We start from the raw sequence: 19,417 nt of genomic DNA on the forward strand, positions 1-19,417 counted from the left end.
GAAAAGGTAAGTTGTAAAGCAAGCTGACGATCCCCGCAGGATGGATCCAATCGTCGGCTTTCTTTACATCTTACCTTTTATGGAGGGGGTCCGGTGTCACCCAGTATAGGTTGCATGCCGACGATCCCCGGGGGATGGATCGGATCTGCGGATTGGGGAGCATAATGGATCGGACTCCAATCCATTATGCTCAATCCGAAGATCCGATCCATCCTGCGGGGATCGTCGGCATGTAACCTATATGTGGTGACACTGGACCCACTCCACGAAAAGGTAAGTTGTAAAGAAAGCCAACGATCCCTGCAGGATGGATCGGATCTGCAGATTGAGCATAATGGATCAGAGTTCGATCCATTATGCTCAATCCACAGATCCGATCCATTCTGCGGGGATTGTCGGAGGGGGTGTCACCAAGTTTTACCGCGCCGGGTGACACCAACCCTAGAGACGCCTCTTTACTGATATACCATTCTGGCTCCCTAAACCCTGATGGGTAAATGCAGAATGCTCTCAGACACCTTAAGCTTGCATTTGAGTTCGGTCTGAGATGCTTTTGAGTTACTTCACAGGTGCATCTGATCTTTGATCTTCTAGTAAGCTTGCATTTGAGTTCGGTCTGAGATGCTTTTGAGTTACTTCACAGGTGCATCTGATCTTTGATCTTCTAGTAAACTGCATCAAGCTGTTGCAAGCTGCTTTTGCATACCAACTGACTTGTATAAGGATAAAAGAAGGTTTGACATGAACAAAAGTAATGTACACAATCCCTAAATATGCAGGGACCTTGTTTGTTAATTCCTTGATCACCAGCTAAGAAGTAAGAGGGCTCCTAATTGAATGAATTAACTGAATGAATTAAAGGGTAAAGGGGGCTCTGGGGATGTGTCTCCCTAGGTTAGAAGCTTAAATCACTGAGCACAATACATTGCTTCATACTGTACAATACACGAGTGTCAAATTGGCAGCCCTCCAGCTGTTGCCAAACTACAAGTCCCATGACGCATTGCAAAATTGACAGTTATAAGCATGTCTTCCAAAGGCAGAAGCATGATGGGACTTGTAGTTTCACAACAGCTGGAGGGCTGCCAGTTTGACACCCTACCTCCTAAGATGACTGAAAATCTGAGCTATAACCTTGGCCAGAAAACAGTTTCTGAGCCTTGTTGTTTGATCTATGCCCACAGTTTGGACTGTGTCAGAAAACACCATGTCACTACCCTAAACAGATGTAAGGCTTTATAGTATTGCGCCAAGTAAAGAAACCAAATATCCCAATTTCTTTTGGTAAGGCTAAAGAGAGAATGTCTTGTCCAGGCCTCTTTGCCACTCCAAATGAACTTTGTCAACATAGCGTGTAGGGAGACAAAAAGAGATTTGGGCATTTTTATAGGTAATGCTTTAAATATAAGGTTTGAGTCAGCATTGTCATTTTAAAGTGATACAATGGCCAAACCAAGTGAGTGTTAATGCATGCCACATTCAAAGATCCAAACAAATTTGCTACCATGAGACTAACATTGGCCTCATGCATTGTGGATGGGTATGGGGTAATTTAGTGCCTAGATACTTAAGGGCAGAGGGGGCATAGTGAAACGGGTAAGATTGTTTCAATTTTGTTTCTCTATCAAGAAAGAGAGTAGCATTCAGGGGCTTATATTTCGAATAGTTGATGGAAAATCTAGAGAAATTCTCATACTGTGTAACCAGGTCTGATAAGACAGGTAGGGAAGACTCAGAATCTGTAAGGAAAAATAGTAGATCATCAGCATAGGAAGTGATCTTCTAGAGTCGAAAGTCAAAGCCCTTTATTAGCCAGATCTTACCTTACATAAGAAGGATTCAAAGTTACATAGTTATTCTGGCTGAAGATTAAAGAGTGCCCCCTTGTCCTCTGTGATGACCTAAGGATGAATAACTCTACACTGAGTTCGCTATATGAACCACTGATGTACAGTATTTATACATGTTGATCATATTCCCTCTTAATCTCCTCTTCTCAAGAGAGAATAAATTCAGTTCCTCTAACCTTTCTTCAAAGCTGAGCCCCTCCAAGCCTCTTATAAGTTTGGTTGCCCTTCTTTGCACTCCAGTCCAGTTCCCCAATGTTCATTTTGTGAATTGGTGCCCAAACCTGAACTGTATATTCCAGATGAGGTATTACTAATGAGTTGTACAGGGGTAGAATGATATATCTCTCTCTCTGGAGTCTATACCTCTTTTAATACAAGAGAGGATTTTTCTCACTTTAGAAACTGCAGCTTGGCATTGCATGCCATTATTAGGCTTATGATTTACCAGAACTGCCACATCCATCTCCACTATTGATTCCCCCAGTTGTACTCCCCCTAGTACGTATGATGCATGCATATTCTTAGCCCCCAAGTGCATAACCTTACATTTAGCAACATTAAACCTCATTTGCCACAGTTGCCCAATTAAACAGTGCATTGAGGTTTTGCTTGGAAGTTGGAGACATCCTGTAAGGACGTTATTCCACTGCAAAGCTTGGTGTCATCTGCAAAGACTGAAACTGTATTTTTAATGCCAGACCCTATGTTGTTTATAAATATATTAAAAAGTAACGGTCAAAACACTAAACATTGGGGTACACCACTAACAACCCTAGACCATTCAGAGTATGAATCATTAACCACTACTCTCTGAATGCAAACTTTTAGCCAGTTTTCTATCCATTTACATACCGATTTTTCCAAGCCTGTAGACTTTACCTTACACATTAGCCGTGTGTGGGGAACTGTGTCAAATGCTTTTGCAAAATCCAAGTATACAACATCCACAGCCACCCCTCTGTCCAAGGGTTTGCTCACCTTCTTATAAAGAAATCAGATTTGTTTGACAACTTCTGTCTTTCATGAATCCATGCTGTCTGTTGCTTAATGTGGTCTTTTATTAAACTCTCTAGTATCTTCCCAACTATAGAAGTTAAACTAACAGGCCTATAATTACTTGGTAGATATTTTGATCCTTTTTTAAATATTGGCACCACATTGGCCTTACGCCAATCCAGTGGTACTATGCCAGTCATTAAAGAGTCCCTAAAAATTAGAAATAATGGAATTGAAGTTCAATTCTTTAATGACCATCTGGTCCAGGTGCTTTATTCACCTTTATTCTGTCTAAATATTTTTGGATCATATCAGCTGTAAACCAATGTAGATCATTGGGGCTGTGTCAATACCATGCCCATTGTATACACAGAGCTGAAGATTCAAGGGTCAAAATAAAAAATAGAGGGAACAGAGGACACCCTTGCCAAGTCTGGTTAGTTAAGGGGAAACATTGTGATCTGGTTTCACTGACCACAGCAGCCATGGGTGAAGAATAAAGTGCAGAAATCCATTCCATTGTATGATGTCACAAACTGAAGTGGACTGCAGAAATTGCCAGTCCACATGTTCAAAAGCTTTCTCTGCATTGATGGATAAAAGCATAAGAGATCTTGTCTTTAATCAGGTGGAGTGTATCAAGTCAATGACCTTTATGATTTTGCCCCCAGCTTCTCTCCTGGGAACAAAACCTACCTTATGTATATAATAAAAAAGTGAGCACTAATCCAAAAAAGCAGCTATGCACTCTAAATAACCAATATATACTTAAACAGAGTAATAGCAACAAAAGTGCAGCGCCAAATAATAAAAGTCTGAAAAATGTCCACTATAAGTCTAATTCATAAAAATGTGCCAGATGACAAGTAGAAATCAATGGTGGTGATCCGTGAAGAAAAGCAGAAATGCGCACTCACCAGAAGACAGATATAAGTAAGCAGTATGCATCAAAGCTCATGGATCCTCAATCAATGAGAAAACTGGTCTGGTCAAAATGGGTTGATCCTCCCTTAAAGATGCGGAGCTTATCCAAAAAAGATCCAGGTAGCCAGAGGTCTCCTACAGCTGAATGGTCGGAAGGGGTCACCTGCTTACAGGGGGTCTTCCTCCTCTTGGTAAAAACCTGAATTCTCAGTAAAGGACTCTGCAAAAAGGTACTCCTCTCAGGGAGTCAGGGAAGGACGCCCATAGTGTAGTATTCATAGAAAAATCACAACTGGACCACAACCATGACACCATTTAAGTCCAAATGTAGTTCTTGTCCAGCAAACCAGGGCCTAATTTCTTTGTGATATTCTTCTATGCTGGGTAACTCAATTATAAGCTCAATTATAGTGTTCTTGATGGGAATGGAACTTTAACACAACCCTTCTCCATGCGACCCCATGCCATGTGGTGCTATCTCTTGCTCTCTTTTTCTTTTCCTTAGCCCTTGGTAAATTTATTAGAAAGCTTTTTCAATTCCTGCATTTGCCTGGTTACCTCAGCATTCCTTCAACTGGACTCCGGCCACATGCAGTCCATGGGACACCCCTGATGTAATGCAAGGGCCTGCTTGATTGGATATAGAAAAAAACTACCTGCTTTTCTGAACAATGCAAGGAATGTGAGGAAGCAACTTATTCGCTATAATCTCCGAGAACAGTTTTAGAACAATGTTCAAGAGGGCAATGGGTCTATAGTTACCAAACTGAGTGGGATTCTTATCAGTTTCAGGATAAACATTATGTGAGCACTCAGCATATCTGGTGGGGGGGGGCAGACAGCGGTGATGAAATTGTAGGCATGCATGAAGTAGGGAGAGAGGAAAGAGCAGTGTCTAGTTCTTCAAAGTGTCATTAAGCCCTGTGAGCAGTGAGCAGGGGCCAGGGCTGAGCTGCACTGTGTGTATCAATAGAGGCACACAGCTCAGCTCGGGGACAAGCCTGCAGGTGTGCCATCATGGGAAACGGCTTCCTATTGTGGCACATAGAGAACAGGAGGAGCACAGAGAGCTGGCAGGGGACCAGAGCAGAGGAGCACACAGGTAAATATAACATGTTTGTTATTGTAGAAAAAAAAGTCTTTATAACAGCTTTTAAATTAGGTTTAAATTTGAATGCTTATAGTGCTGTTGATAGATACATTTGGATTTTGCTAAAGTGTTAAATGCTGTTCCTCATGATATCCTGGTAGAGAAGTAGAGAAAGCAAGGATAAAGAGAGACTGTGTGTGCCAAGACAAACCCAGAGTTGACAACAAACACAACATATTCAAAATGTACTAAAATTATCAGTGATGTACTACAAGGATTGATTTTTGCTCCCCCCACACCAAAAAAAGAATGTTTAAATATATCCAAGGCTAGTATAAATGTTTGGTAAATTAAGCTTTTTTAACATTAAAATACTTGGAGTTGTGAGAACCTCAGTTTGGTGGACACCAGTCTATATTCAACTATGGGATTATGTAGAAAATAAAAAAGAGCGCTAGAAATACAAAAACTAGATTTGGAATCGGGTGTGACCTAGATCAATTTAAAACGGACTATAATGTTTATTATGTAACAGGATTAGATAAAATGCTACCAGATCCACATGATTTCTATCTATAAAAATTAAGACTTTGAGAAAATGGAAGGAGTTTTATACTACAGAATATTTATTGATTATATTACTTACCCTGGTTCCACTGTAGGTTTTGGTGGGTTTGGAACTAGGATAATCTGTATGTTTTTATTAACTGCTACCACCAAACTGCAGCAGTTGAAAGTCAAATGCAATAGTTTTGTGATGCATGACGAGCCACTTCCTGGTCCAGCTTCTCCCATGTTCAATTTAGTACATGCACCCTCCAAAGTCCTTTTAGATAAAACAATGATGTCAGCTTGTTTACAGATTGTACATTTTCTCCATGTTAATGAAACACTTTTCTTTTAAATCCAGTTATTTCAGGAACTTCAAATAGTTGCAGTCTCTGCTTTAAAAATGCCATGATACCTGAGACAATTTAGAAAATATTCAGTGAGCCTAAGCACTGCAGACTCCAAATCTTTGGCAGACTTGTAAGGATTTGCTTGTTGGGAGCAGATTACATATATTGTCCACAGAAATGTTTCCTTTCATCTGTTTCCTGCAGTAGGGTGTGCTCTGTAGAACTAATTCTGCTTAGTATTCACTCTGCATCAATCTTTTCACTTATCTTGACATGTTAATCTCTGACAAACCAGTTTTATTTACTAACATAAATAAATCTTATCAGCATATTTTTATTATTTACATATGATAGTATACCCCCATCTGTGAACTGAAAGAATATTAGCATTTATGAAGAAATCCTACCATGCCCAGTACACTTAAAAAAAATAAAGCCATATATCTTAAAGCAGAGCTCCATCTGTTTATACATACCCTTTTTTACTGTGCTCTTCAGACTTGACACATGACATCCCAGGGTCTTATTCCTCTTCTCATTGCTGTTTACACCCCCTTAAAAATGCTTTTCATACTAGTGGGGAGAAAGTGGTTTAGCGATCTACTGTCCTCTACTGCCAGCTGCTGGTATCACATTGTAATGTAAAATTATGTATGTTACTTCCTGACTCCTGGTCTCAGCCACATGTCCTGTCCATGCTACAAATACTAGATTAGAAGAGTGAATTATTGCCAGATAACTAGGACTGCATTCCGAACTGGTTGGGTAATAGCTGGAGGGTCTCCTCATCACTGCAGATCTTGTCTTCAGGTCTCTGACACAAAAACAGACACTTCATCAGCCTCAGGAGCCCCTTCAATGGGACCTTGCTGCAGCATTCATTTGGAGATATCTCTATAAATAACTATACATACCCAGTTATATGTGCACAGTTTCACTAGGACCCCTATCGGGCCCTTTACTGATAGTACCTGTTTGTACAGTATGTACTGTTATTAATCTCTTCTTATATGAATCTTGTATTATTTTTATACTGTTGTGCGTTTACATGCGTATAGTTAATGTTCTATGCTGGTTTCAGTAGTTCATCTGCTTCCAAATACTTTGATTAGATTACTAGGTAATTTCACAGTAAAAAAATCCCCTCTGTTCACAGAGGCCCTGTCCTAGGTGGAGGCACTACCAGCTATATTATTAAACCCACTTTTCCACTTAGCGAAGGCCCTGGTTCTCTTATTTACCTACCAATTTAACATAATATCCTGTTTGGGGAGGACCATTTCCCTAAACCCCCAAAAGAGAGGTGCAGTCTTTTTATGTAGCTAAAGGCAAATAGACTGTGCACTTTGCAGGTGCAGTTTCACTCATTTCCCCCAAGCTTAGTAATTGTGGTAAAGTTCTGCTGATTTCCATCATTTAATCATGAGAAAGCAAAAATGTTTTTTTGGGGGGCGAGGTATTCTTTACAGCGTGAAGCTTACCACTTTTACATTTACTAAGGAAAATGAGTGCAACTGCACTTGCCAAGTGCATAGTCTATTTGCCTTTAGTAAATCCACCCCAATGAAAAGTGGGTTGTTAACTGCTGATATTTTAGTACCAATCGTACCCATACTAATTATCATATTGTTTTTTTTTATTATGTAATTATTTTTTAAGCTATTGTTGACTTCTTATTTTCCAACTGTCAAATTGACCATATAGAGCACCTTATATGACCACAGGAGTACTCTAAGGGGGGAAAGGGGCCTTTAACTACTGCCTTTTATTTAAAACAAAAGGCAGAATTGGCACATTAGAAACAGCGCTGCTATCTTTCCATGCACAATGTATTTCAAAGAAAGAAGGGTATTTTGAAAAGCGCAGCACAATCTTTTCCTTAGGTAATAATAACTTTTTTTAAGTTAGGGGCCCCAATTGGAAAGTGGAATTTCATAGGACAGCTGAAATGTCCCCTGCTCTTCAGACCATGAGCATTCCAGCACCAGACTCCATTAGTCTTCACAAGTGGGCATTATAGATCAATTCTGTCCTCAATGCAGAACAGCAGTATACCTGCCATCAGTATGTGTGCCCACTATGGAGTGGTGAATTCCCACCCTTCCTCTCCCTGGTCATGTGATCTTTCTTATGGTTGGAGAGAGTTAGAAGTTTCACTTCCCAGTGGACACCAATAATGATAGAAAGTCTGAAGAAAGTTGCAAAAGGGAGGATGGAATATCTGCTGCCCCATGGTGCCCTTTTAGCCCCCTGAGAGCCTATAGCCAGATGATGATCTCCTAACTTCCACAGTGACCCCCATAGTGCCCTCCAAGGTCACATAGTCCCTCCAGGGAGCCTGAGAACCCCAAGTTCAATTTAGCCCCCTCCAACAACATTCCACAGTGCCCTTCAACCTGCTGCAGATCCCAAGTGCCCCAACATGAAAAAAAAACGCCTTAAAATGCCCCCCAACCTTCCCTAGTGCTTTCCAGTCTCCCACAGTGCCACTGCAATGCCTCCAGCCCCCTCCAGAGCCCTCATCACCCACATTTCTCTCCAGCTCCCTCTGGAACTCTCATCCCCTACAGAGCCAACTAGTCTGCTGAAGAGTCCTCTAATGCTGTCCAAAATCCCCATCATCCCACAGTAACACCTATTCCCATCCAAAGTTTCCCCCCCTGTCCCCCCTCCCCCAACAGAGCCCTCCAGCCCTATCCAGAGCTCCTTAGAATAGATACTTGAAAGCCCCTTTTTTTTCCTCCCCCTGACATCAACACCTTCTAGTGACCACTTATGCCAGAGCATTCTTCCTCCTACTGTCCACCAAACATTAGGTTTTTCTTGCTCCCACTTAACACCAACACTGGGGCATTCTTCTTTCCCCTCACCACTAACATCATGGCATTTCTTCCTCCTGCTGACCTTCAATGCCAGGGCATTTTCCCCATTATTGACTACCAATGGTGAAGACGTTATTACTAATTATCGATATCAGGGATTTTTTTTCTTTTACTGACCTCTGAGGCCAGGGCATTATTTATCTGTATTTGTACTGACCGCCAGTGTATGCCAACTGAGTGTTTGCACAAGCTACTAATGTATACCATGGTTGTGATTGCAATGTCCACCAAACAATAACAGGAACCTTTACACTACCCATCATGTTATAACAGCGGGCCACATTTTAATTACCACTACTGCAATAAAAGGGATATTTCTGTGCTGACCATCATGTAATAAAAGGACAATTTTGGCCCACTATTGTGAAGAGAGCTGTTATGTTAGATTCCAGGGATGAGAATAGGTATGCAATATATACCATGGGACACCATCCCAATATGCCAGGTACCACAGAGATATGTTGCCAGAGGGCCCTATCATTTACAGTTTAATTTGGCCTTATTGTGTTACTATTCAGAGAAAAAAAAACATGAAACCCCACGTTAAATGGCAGTAAGGCACAATTATAAATTACCTGACATTTTAATTTTTTATAGTGCCTAAATTAGTTTGGATGGTTTTACACTGTTGGAGGAAATATACATACACGTGGAGACGTTTCCTGTAGATTATATCCCCTATATCCAGCAATGGTGGGTGTTAGATGAGCATTCTTTTATAGTGTGCCCAGTCATTATATCTAGTAGTGATGTTGCACAATCTGTGAGGATTAGGATACCACCCAGCAGAGGCGTAAATAGAATCTTCAGGGCCCCAGTGCAAGAAACCATGAAGGGTCGTCTTTACCATTGATTCAGGGGCCCTTTACTCCTGTCATGGGGCCCTATATTACAGTCCCGCAGCAGTAACCTTTCATATGTTCTGCAGTGGGCCCCCTTCCTGCTGTCTTGCCCCCCCCTAAGGTGGCGGAATACCAGGGTCCGGTCACAAGTGCAACCTTTGCAACACTGGTAGTTCTGCCACTAGTGTCAGTAGTTTTTTCTTTTTGTTATTTTATTTTTTAATTATTTTGACCATTTTATTTTTTTTTTACAATGTTATTTTTTACTATTTTGTATATATTTTTTAGCAGCCCTGCTGGGGGCTTTGGTGAAATATCAGGGGTCTAAACAGACCCCTGATGTTTCACCTTTGAGCAGGGGCGGACTGACCATTTAGAAACTCGGGCACTGCCCGAGGGCCCGGGGTCAGTAGGGGGCCCCATGAGATGCCCCTGGTACCTTTTTCATAGGCTTTTCTGAGTTTGGGCAAGGACACAGGGGCCCCATGATCCCCTATTGCCCGGGGGCCCCATGAGTTGTCAGTCCGCCTCTGCCTTTGAGACACAGAAAGGAGATTGAATACAGCCGACAATCTCAATCCCTGCAGCCTCAGCAGCAAGAATGAATGGACAGAAGGGATCAGTGGCAGCGGTGGTGGGAGGATGGATTCAGTGACAGTTTTGGGGGGTGATCAGTGGCAGTGCTGGGGAGTTGATGGGATAAGTGACAGTGCTGAGGGTGGGGGGAATGGGAACAGTGGCAGAGGTGGTGGAGGGGATTGGGTCCAGTGGCAGTGCTGATATGGGGGAATGGGAACAGTGGCACTCACTTGCTTTCAGTGTCGACTCCCCCTGTCTCTGTGGCTCCCTCTATGTCTCCAGGTGACTATCCCAAGATGGGATCTCCTCACACAGTAGAGACTTCCTCCAGCTCCTCCCCCTTCACTTAACTGGATCAGCTGACTCTCTTCCAGTTCCCGCCCCCTGATGGCCTTGCCCCATCTGCCTGCAACTGTGAACTATATAGGCAGAGAGTCTGGGTGATTGGAGGCTGTGCGCTTACTATGGCAGTGATAGTAAAACTCTCCTATCATCGCCACTGCATAACTAGAAGAACATTCAAGCAGCAAGTCCCCCAGTGGCGGAACACCAGGGTTCGGTTGCAAGTGCTACCTTTTTGAGCCTGGTAGTTCCTCCACTGCCGCCCAGACTGGGCTAATTTCTATGCTTTTACACATCTGTGTAATTAGATTTTTCAGCCAAGCCACTGGACCTAGACCTTTAACTATTATTATTCTTGGTTAAAAAAAAATACTTCTTTCAATAAATTACATAAACATCTCGTGTTCTGGGTAAAAAAATGTTATTGAGAGGTATTCCTTATGTATGGAAGCTGTACAATACAGATGTGGTAGAGCTATTCTCCAAAATCAACCCCTACCTTTTGTGTAGGGCAGTAAGATAGACATTTAAAGCAACTGACCTTGTGGATTAATTGTTAATATTTTTAATGTAACATGGTATTTGCTAAATTAGGGCATGTCTTTTCTGTATAGTGTTGAACTAAGGCTTTAAAGAATTCCTTTTATATAAAGCATGCTAGCTTGTATGTGAACATAAGCCGAGTTGAGCAAAAATGTCTTTACACCTACTGTTGAGCCATATGCATAGATTGTGCAAGCTTCAGTGAATTTTGGTAATTCATTAAAGCGAGGCTGATCATGTAATGGAACCTCAAACCCCACGCCACAGATCCTTTCAGACACGCAACCCCTTGAGGAATCTGCCTAAACTGACATATTGACAGTATGGGGATGATAAATTATGTTATACAGGTTTAATCTATATTAGGCTAAAAACTGTGACAGCTAAAGAGAGAAAAACAGTGCAGGAGGAAATGTGTGCCCAAAAATGGATTGTTACTGTGTACGAAGTGCCCATTTATGCATTTTCTGTAACTATTAACAACACTTCCTTTTGGTGTTCTCATTACCTTCTCTTTATTTCTTCCTTGGCAACTCCTTACTGCATAGAGCATTTTTTGTCAATTATAGCCTTGCATTAGCAGTGAAATTATCTGCCTTTCTTTAAAAGGCTAAAATTTACATCACCCAGAGAGGAAAGAAAGAAATGAAATCTGACACATAAGCGTCCGCTAATTACATGCAGTGAAATGGAGACTCCAGCAGCAGATTCTTTAAAAGTCAAAATTTTGAGAAGAGTGGAAGCATCTGTACTATGTATACAACATTAGAATTTCATTTACCTCTGTGATGCTTTTGTGCAGTTGCAGTGTTCAGCACAACGCACTAGCATACTAGTACAGTGTCAGCAGGTGCATGCCACCAAATTACTGCCTTTAATTTGCATATTCATCTGCTAAGAAGTATGTCATTATCATATCAAAGGGATACTAAGCAACATCTAGCTTGAAGAGATGTGGCATAGTTTCAATACGAACAATTAATGCAAGATGAGGACTCGCTCTGTCATGTCTCCCAGGCCTAGCTGTAATCGGGCTTATTATTGGACACCAATACTGGTTGGCAACAAATGTGGGTGACAGGAAATTGCACAAGAATGCTCATCCAAACTTTATATGTTATTCATCATTTGATCTTGCCAGATCTTTCAAACCTCTGCCTGAGTTTGGCTTAACTTTTCAATTGCAGGCTCTTTAGATGTGAAAACTTTTATTCTATGTTTAACTTTTTTGATCATTTTTGAACACTTGTTTAAGTGGCTCTAAAGGTAATATCATTTTTACCTTAATTTCCTGCATTAAGGTAAAAAACATTCTACCACGTTCTGTGTACCCCTCCCCCCTTAAATGCTTACCTGACTGCTGTATGGATCTAGCATTGTGCTCAGATGCATTTCTTCTCTCCCTTCTCTCTGCTCTCACAAGCTTGGACAAGAGTAGCGTGAGCCATTACACACAGCCTGGTTTGAGAATGAGCCCAGAAGTTCACCCCCATAGCAAACGGCTTTCTATGGTAGCACACTGAGAAGAGCAAGATCTTCAGTGCCACTCTGTGCAATACCATGTCCAATACTGTCGGGTTTTTATTACTGTCTGTGGCCCCATTACTGTCACACTCTGTATTTGTCCCTGGGACCACTGCCATTTGGGCTTAATGTGATGGAAAATTCAAAATTGTCACCAGAAGAAAGGACAGGAAAAATCTCAGATTTGGGCATTTATTCCAGTTTGAACAATCTAAGAGCCTATTTACATCACTTTTTTTAAAACATACTGCTTGCATAGGAATCAGATGGGGCAGAATATACCAGTGAATGGGGTTTGTTGTAATTGTTTCACTGGCATAATTTTGTCCCACCTGATTTCTTTGCAAGCAGTACATTTATAGGCTTGGCCAAACTAGAACGTGGTGTGGGAAACCTGCTTTCCATGGCGTTTCCCTCACCACGGTCAAAATGCACTGGGTGTGCGATTTGCTCTTGGTGTCAATATATTCCCAATGACAAATCAAATGCAGTTTGCAAATCTAGTGTGTGTGCCTGCACAAGATAGCAAGGTACTGCAGTACCATGTGATTTGTGGCAGTGCATGTTTGAAAAGTAGCTATTGAATTTCTTTTGTGTGCGATACAGTGCGATTTCAGGCCATTCAGACTAATGCGCTGAAAATCACACCTCAATGAGACTGGGTTACTGTGTGATTTAGGTGTGAATCGGTCCTAAGATGTCTCTGGAATCTGCTTCTCTAAGTTCATTCAAACATTAGCAAACATTACTAAGCCCTGATGAAGGGGAGAAAGTTTTTCCTCCAAAATGCATTTGCTGTTGTATGACTCAACAGCACTTTTTTTGGACTCTCTTATGAATTTGGTTTGGTGCTCCTTCTTTTGGATTAAGTTCTGAGTAACCTTCATAAATGCCAATTGGAGGGTAGAATTGATTGCATGTGAGCAGGGGCAGACTGACAACTCATGGGGCCCCCAGGCAATAGGGGATCATGGGGCCCCTGTATCCTTGCCCAAACTCAAAAAAACCTATGAAAAAGGTATCAGGGGCATCTCATGGGGCCCTCTAGTGACCCCGGGCCCTCGGGCAGTGCCCGAGTTTCCAAATGGTCAGTGGGCACCTGCATGTGAGCCTACTAACCAGAGCCAGTAAGGGCTGTGATTGTTATCCTTCCCTGTATCCAGAAGTTTTAAAGTTACTGTGCCTCTTGAATTTATTCCCTTGAGATTTTTATTTATGTCTGTGTTCTTGTTTGGAAGATTCACCCTCTCTGTCAATGGGACATAATATGATGGGAGATACAAATTTTGAGTTATCACCTGAACTGCAATAGAGGAGAATTTTCTGTTGTTCCACTCACAGTTGTCTAAAAGATTATTGTCTCTGCTTTGGGGAGATTTTGCCTCACATTTTGTCAGATGTTTATTACTGTAGAAGTGAACGAAAATGTCCACATAGGGGCATAGCGTGGGTTTTAACCCTTCCCCATCCGAAAAAGTTGGCTTTAAATTTATTTTAACCACATTCATTTACATCAGCCTAACATGAAAAATGCCTAAAGATTTCAGAATGTATTAAAAAACATCCGATGCATGTGTCTGGGTTTGGTGGTTGCCAGGAGAATGGTACTTGTCTGACTGCATTGTGCCAAGTGTAAAGTTTGGTGGAGAGGGGTTATGGTGTGGGGTTGCTTTTCAGAGGTTGGGCTTGGCCCCTTAGTTCCCGTGGGAACTAATTTAAGCATACCAAGATATTTTGGCCAATTTCATGCTCCCAACTTTGTGGGAACAGTTTGGGGATGGCCCCTTCCTGTTCCAACATGACTGCTCACCAATGCACACAGCAAGGTCCATAAAAACATGGATGAGCAAGTTTGGGATGGAGGAACTTGACTGGCCTGCACTCAGTCCTGACCTGAACCCGATAGAACACCTTTGGGATGAATTAGAATGGAGACTGCAAGCCAGGCCTTCACGTCTGACATCAGTGCCTGACCTCACAAATGCACTTCTGGAAGAATGGTCAAACATTCCCATAGGCACACTCCTAAATCTTGTGGACAGCCTTCCCAGAAGAGTTGAAGCTGTTATAGCTGCAAAGGGTGGGCCAACTCAATATTGAACCCTACGGACTAAGAGTGGGATGCCATTAAAGTTCATGTGCGTGTAAAGGCAGGTTTCCCAAGATGTTTGGCAATATAGTATATGAAAACCAAGTCAACAATGTTTTTGCTATCAAAATTTCACTTATAGGAACTGCAAGATGAGGATTCCAGGGTTATTTACATTAGAATGGTTTACTTAGTCTGTCCGTAAAGCGGAACGTCACTCTCTCAATCAACATTGACTATTTTTAATCCTTATGCTGTGAGCATTAGTATATAGATAAGAAAACATATCATATTTACTTATTTTAAACTTTTATTTTTTAATTTCTTCAGTTACTTCCTGATTTCTTGCCTAGGCAAATTATGTCATACGTCCCGGGAGTCTTCAGGAGGGGAGGAGGAGTTTTCTCAGCTAAGCACACCCTCCTGCTTGTATGCCTGAACTAAGGGCAGATGGATTTCAGGAAGCCAATGCTACATGAATCATCTGCCCTTACTCAAGGTGGCCATGGCCAGAAATGCTAGGGGGGGGGGGGGGGTTTCATGGATGAATGGGTGAGTTTTCTTTGCAAATTAAAGATTAATTAAACAGAGTTTTTGCTTTGTGATGCTCAAATGCAGTGTAGTTCCACTGCATGTCCAATTTTATCCAAAGGGAATAAATCTTTTCTTTCTTATTATTAAAAAAATACATATTTTAACACAGATAATATGAATCATTGCATATGTATAGTGCTACCCTCTTGAGGGCCGCTGTGTTTCTGGATCCTCCGTACAGCCATGCAACACGTATTATCTACACTCACATCCACAGTTAGTGAACAGTCCATGAGCTTGGTTTTTGTTATTTTATTAGGGGAAATTAGTGCCTGCAGACACTACCAGCCCTCCTGGCTGCTCTGAAGATCACCCAGGACAAGGATAAAGATTTGACCACAAAACTGTCATTTGAAAGCTTGCTACACATGGCAGTCCTTCCACTTGTGAATCCCTGGGTGTGCTTAGGTACTCACTTTATCCTCCTTGCTCCCACTGCTCCCAGGCCTTGATCCTACTGAGCCAGCCCAAGCCCAGCGTGGAGGCCAGCACCCCCCCAGACCTAAGGGACCCTCCTAGGCCACCGACAGCCTCCTCAGTACTCCATTTTCAACACGACCTGACTCTCCCAAATTTATGGGTTGGCCTCACCACTCTAGCAGGGCTTTCACCCTGGGATTGGTTAGACTCCCAGAACCAGGTGAAGGCGATAGAATCCCAATCTACTAAGTCATCCAGCCTGACTTTCAGTAATCCAACCTAATTACAGACTCACACAGCTACCTTGAGCCATACACAATAAAAGTACCTACACTAACATTAGTAGCACACTAGAGAGTGCTACATATAAATATTATGTTGTCTTCTATCCAGTCAGCAAGTCAAGCTTTAGGCTAGGTTTACACTGTTGCAGGTGGTTTCAGCCAAAAAGGGTTGCTCTTTTGCAAACAAGGGGGGTGCCATTCATTCTTAATCACTTCAATACCAGACATTTTCACCCCCTTCCTGCCGAAGCCAATTTTCAGCTTTCGGCACTGTCACACTTTGAATTACAATTTCTCGGTCATGTAACCCAAATTGAATTTTAAAATGTTTTCACACAAATAAAGCTTCATTTTGTTTATATTTAGTCACCACTAGGTTTTTTTTTCATGTTTTGCTAAAGAAATTAAAAAGAAGTTCATTTTATTTGTTTTAAATTGTGTTTTTCTTTGTTTCCGTTATAAAATTTTGCAAATATATAATGTTTCTTTGTAAATTTAGGCCAAATTGTTTTCTGTTACATTTTGTTGGTACAAATAATCCAAATCAGTGTATATAATTTAGTCTGTAGGAATGTTATAGAGTCTACAAACCATAGTATATACTGTATACCTGAAAATCAATCAATCCTGATGTACTGACGGCCTCATTTCTTGAGGATCTGAGAACAGTACAAATACTCCCCAAATGACTCCTTTTTGAAGTTGTAGTTTTTCGTCATAATTTTTGGGAAAATTAAAAAAAATTGTACATACTGTCACCAGTGCAGTACAACATTATCATATAACTAGTGTGGTATTGATCAGGGACATTGACTATTGACAGTATGCAAAAAAATTAAAAAAAAATTTTCAAATTTTTTTACTTTTTTTCAGTTATGTTTTTTATTTTTTTTATGATTATGTTACATACTGTGACCAGAGCAATACAGTGTTACCATAGCAACACTGTACTACTCTTTTTTACACACTATGATTGCTTATAACAGTGATAATCACTGTTGAAAGCAACCATTTTTAATGAATGAAATCCATTAATTTAGTGTGTACTATTGTGATTATTTGTGATTGGCCACAGCCACAGTGCAGATGGGTTGTGATTTGCCCTGTCTGTACCATATGATCACTATGACAAATCACAGAGATCAACACAATAGTACACAATGAATGGCTATGAATAGTAGCCGTTCGTTGTGTACAATTGATATGTGATTGGCTGTGATTGGTCACAGCGATCACATGGTATGGGCAGCTTCAGGGTACACTTATCTGTCATCCGCTGTGTCCAGTGACAGATTGTGCTGCAGTGCAACCTGTGGGGTGCATGTGAGGAGAAATCCTAGGAGGATTTCATATGACATCCATCCAGGATAACAGCGCTCCCACTCGGCCATCATTACCTGTAGGCTGGGTGGGAGGCAGTTAATGGCACCCCCACAAATCTGAAAACGCAGGATGTTTTCAGTTGCTGGAAATCGCATGGTGCAGAAGCACCATGCAATTTCTGTGTGGCTGTGATTTTAAAAAGGTGCAGGGACTTTTTCCTTGTGTTTTTCCACAATTACAGCAGCCAATGCAAACTCAATCCACACATATGCAAACCTAACCTTAGGGTTCTTTCGTCATGTCATTCACTATCTCTCTAGCTCCTTTACTGTAAAAACCCTGATATTTACAGACCTCAGTAGCTCAAGTTGAAATCACACCAGTTAATGAGTTAGTGACTCATCTATTATTGGGCAACTCATTATCAGATAAAGAAAGCCTAAACGTAGGGTATTTCTTTTTTGCTCTATGCTGTGCTCCCCTTTTGGATAAACCTTAGCCCTTTTTTTGGATTGTAAGAATGTATATATTGTATGCAGAGTATGTTTATATGCATGTGTGTATATATATTATCAGTTATCAACATCAAAATGAATTATCTTCTAAAACATGTATTACATTTAGCCCAGAACAATCATACACTATATTGCCAAAAGTATTGGGATGCCTGCCTTTACATGCACATGAACTTTAATTGCATCCCAGCATATGATGCTTTGCATTCCACTTAGGCTTGGATGCAGCTGCTCAGCCATGGAAACCAATTTCATGAAGCTCTCTATGTACTGTTGTTGTGCTAATCTGAAGGCCACATGAAATTTGGAGGTCTTTAGCTATTGCAAACAGTTGGCGACTTCTGCACACTGTGCGATTCAGCATGCTCTAATCCCCCTCTCATTTTACATGGCCTACCACTTCGTGGCTGACTTGCTGCTGTTTCCAGTTGCTTCCACGTTGTTATAATACCACCAACAGCTGATCGTGAAATATTTAGTAGCAAGGAAAGTTCACGGATGGACTTATTGCACATGTGGCAACCTATCACGGTACTAAGCTTGAATTCACTGAGCTCCTGAGAGTGACCCAAATGTTTGTAGAAGCAGTCTGCATGCCTAGGTGCTTGATTTTATACACCTGTGGCCATGGAGGTGATTGGAACACCTGAATTCAATGATTTGAGGGGTGTCCCAATACATTTGGCAATATAGTGTAGTTTCCCTTTCACAACGCATAAACATTGAGAAGCTAAAATGCATTCCCCATTATTTCTTTCCAGTGAAATAAAAATTCAAGACAAGTACTAGGTAATGCATGAAAGTATGGTAAATAGCCCCTGCTGCACAATTTCATGAATACTGCACTAAGATTGTTAACTTCTCACAATTCAACACAAACAATTTTTGCATTTGAGGCTATGCTATAAAACGAATTGCTGGGCACTGAGAATAAGTGCTGCTGAAATTGTGCATAAGCAGCTGTATATAGTCATTTTAGTTGGGAAAATAATTATTTGTTATATTTTTATCATTTTTCCTGTGTGTGTCTGCATAAAAATTACCCTACTAGACCATACATGGCATTTATCCTGTCTTTCGGCTCAATGCCCAAAAATCTGTATGTACTGCACATAGTAATTTATAAATGACTAAATTGTTCCCTCAGTGATGAAGGATATCACACATCATACTTCAGAAAAACATTTAATTTTAAAAGATACAGCAATGTTCTGTTTTCAAATTCAATCTCTGTGCAAAAACACATTAGAAAAACAATTTTTTTTATGCATTCGGGGTACAGACTTTCATGGTCTTCAACTGATCGTGTCTTTTTCCATCAAAAAAGAGAAAGCTGCAAGCCACTCAGAGTTTCAAATTAGCTGCGGAGTTATAAAATGTGGGGACAGTTTTAGGATAAATACTGGGGACGTTTGTGTGGCCACGGCCTTATGATGGGATCTTACGCACCCTGTGGCATTTTGCATTATCTCACTACATGGAAAATGCTGCAGGAGGGCTAAAACTCCAAGAAGGCAGAAGTAGCAGGACCACGAATCACCATAGACAAATTTCACAAATCAAATTTCTGAGATATATCAGTATCAGTTAAAGCTGAACTGATCCTATAATGTGCACATTACAGAGATGTATAAAACTGTGTATCACATATGCCAAACAAATCATAGGTCAGATGGTTTGAAAGGGTAGTTTTTTGTGAAATGGTGAAGAGGTCCTTCCTC

At 41.0% G+C, this 19,417-nt stretch overlaps 1 protein-coding gene and 1 long non-coding RNA gene across 6 annotated transcripts in view; one reads left to right on the forward strand and one right to left on the reverse strand.

Annotated features, from left to right (window-relative positions):
• Positions 1 to 5,724, reverse strand: part of LOC149463351 (uncharacterized) — a 71,510-nt gene extending 65,786 nt beyond the window's left edge. Inside the window, exon 1 of the long non-coding RNA XR_016312474.1 lies at positions 5,507 to 5,724. This is a non-coding gene — a long non-coding RNA (uncharacterized LOC149463351). The remainder of the gene's footprint in view (positions 1 to 5,506) is intronic.
• Positions 1 to 19,417, forward strand: part of LOC149463348 (uncharacterized) — a 903,925-nt gene that overhangs the window by 558,106 nt on the left and 326,402 nt on the right. The window lies entirely within an intron of this gene.

This window comes from Staurois parvus, unplaced genomic scaffold (genome assembly GCF_062004578.1).
Source record: "Staurois parvus isolate SC_StPar_1 unplaced genomic scaffold, SC_StPar_1.0 ptg000155l, whole genome shotgun sequence".
NCBI classification, from domain to species: domain Eukaryota; kingdom Metazoa; phylum Chordata; class Amphibia; order Anura; family Ranidae; genus Staurois; species Staurois parvus.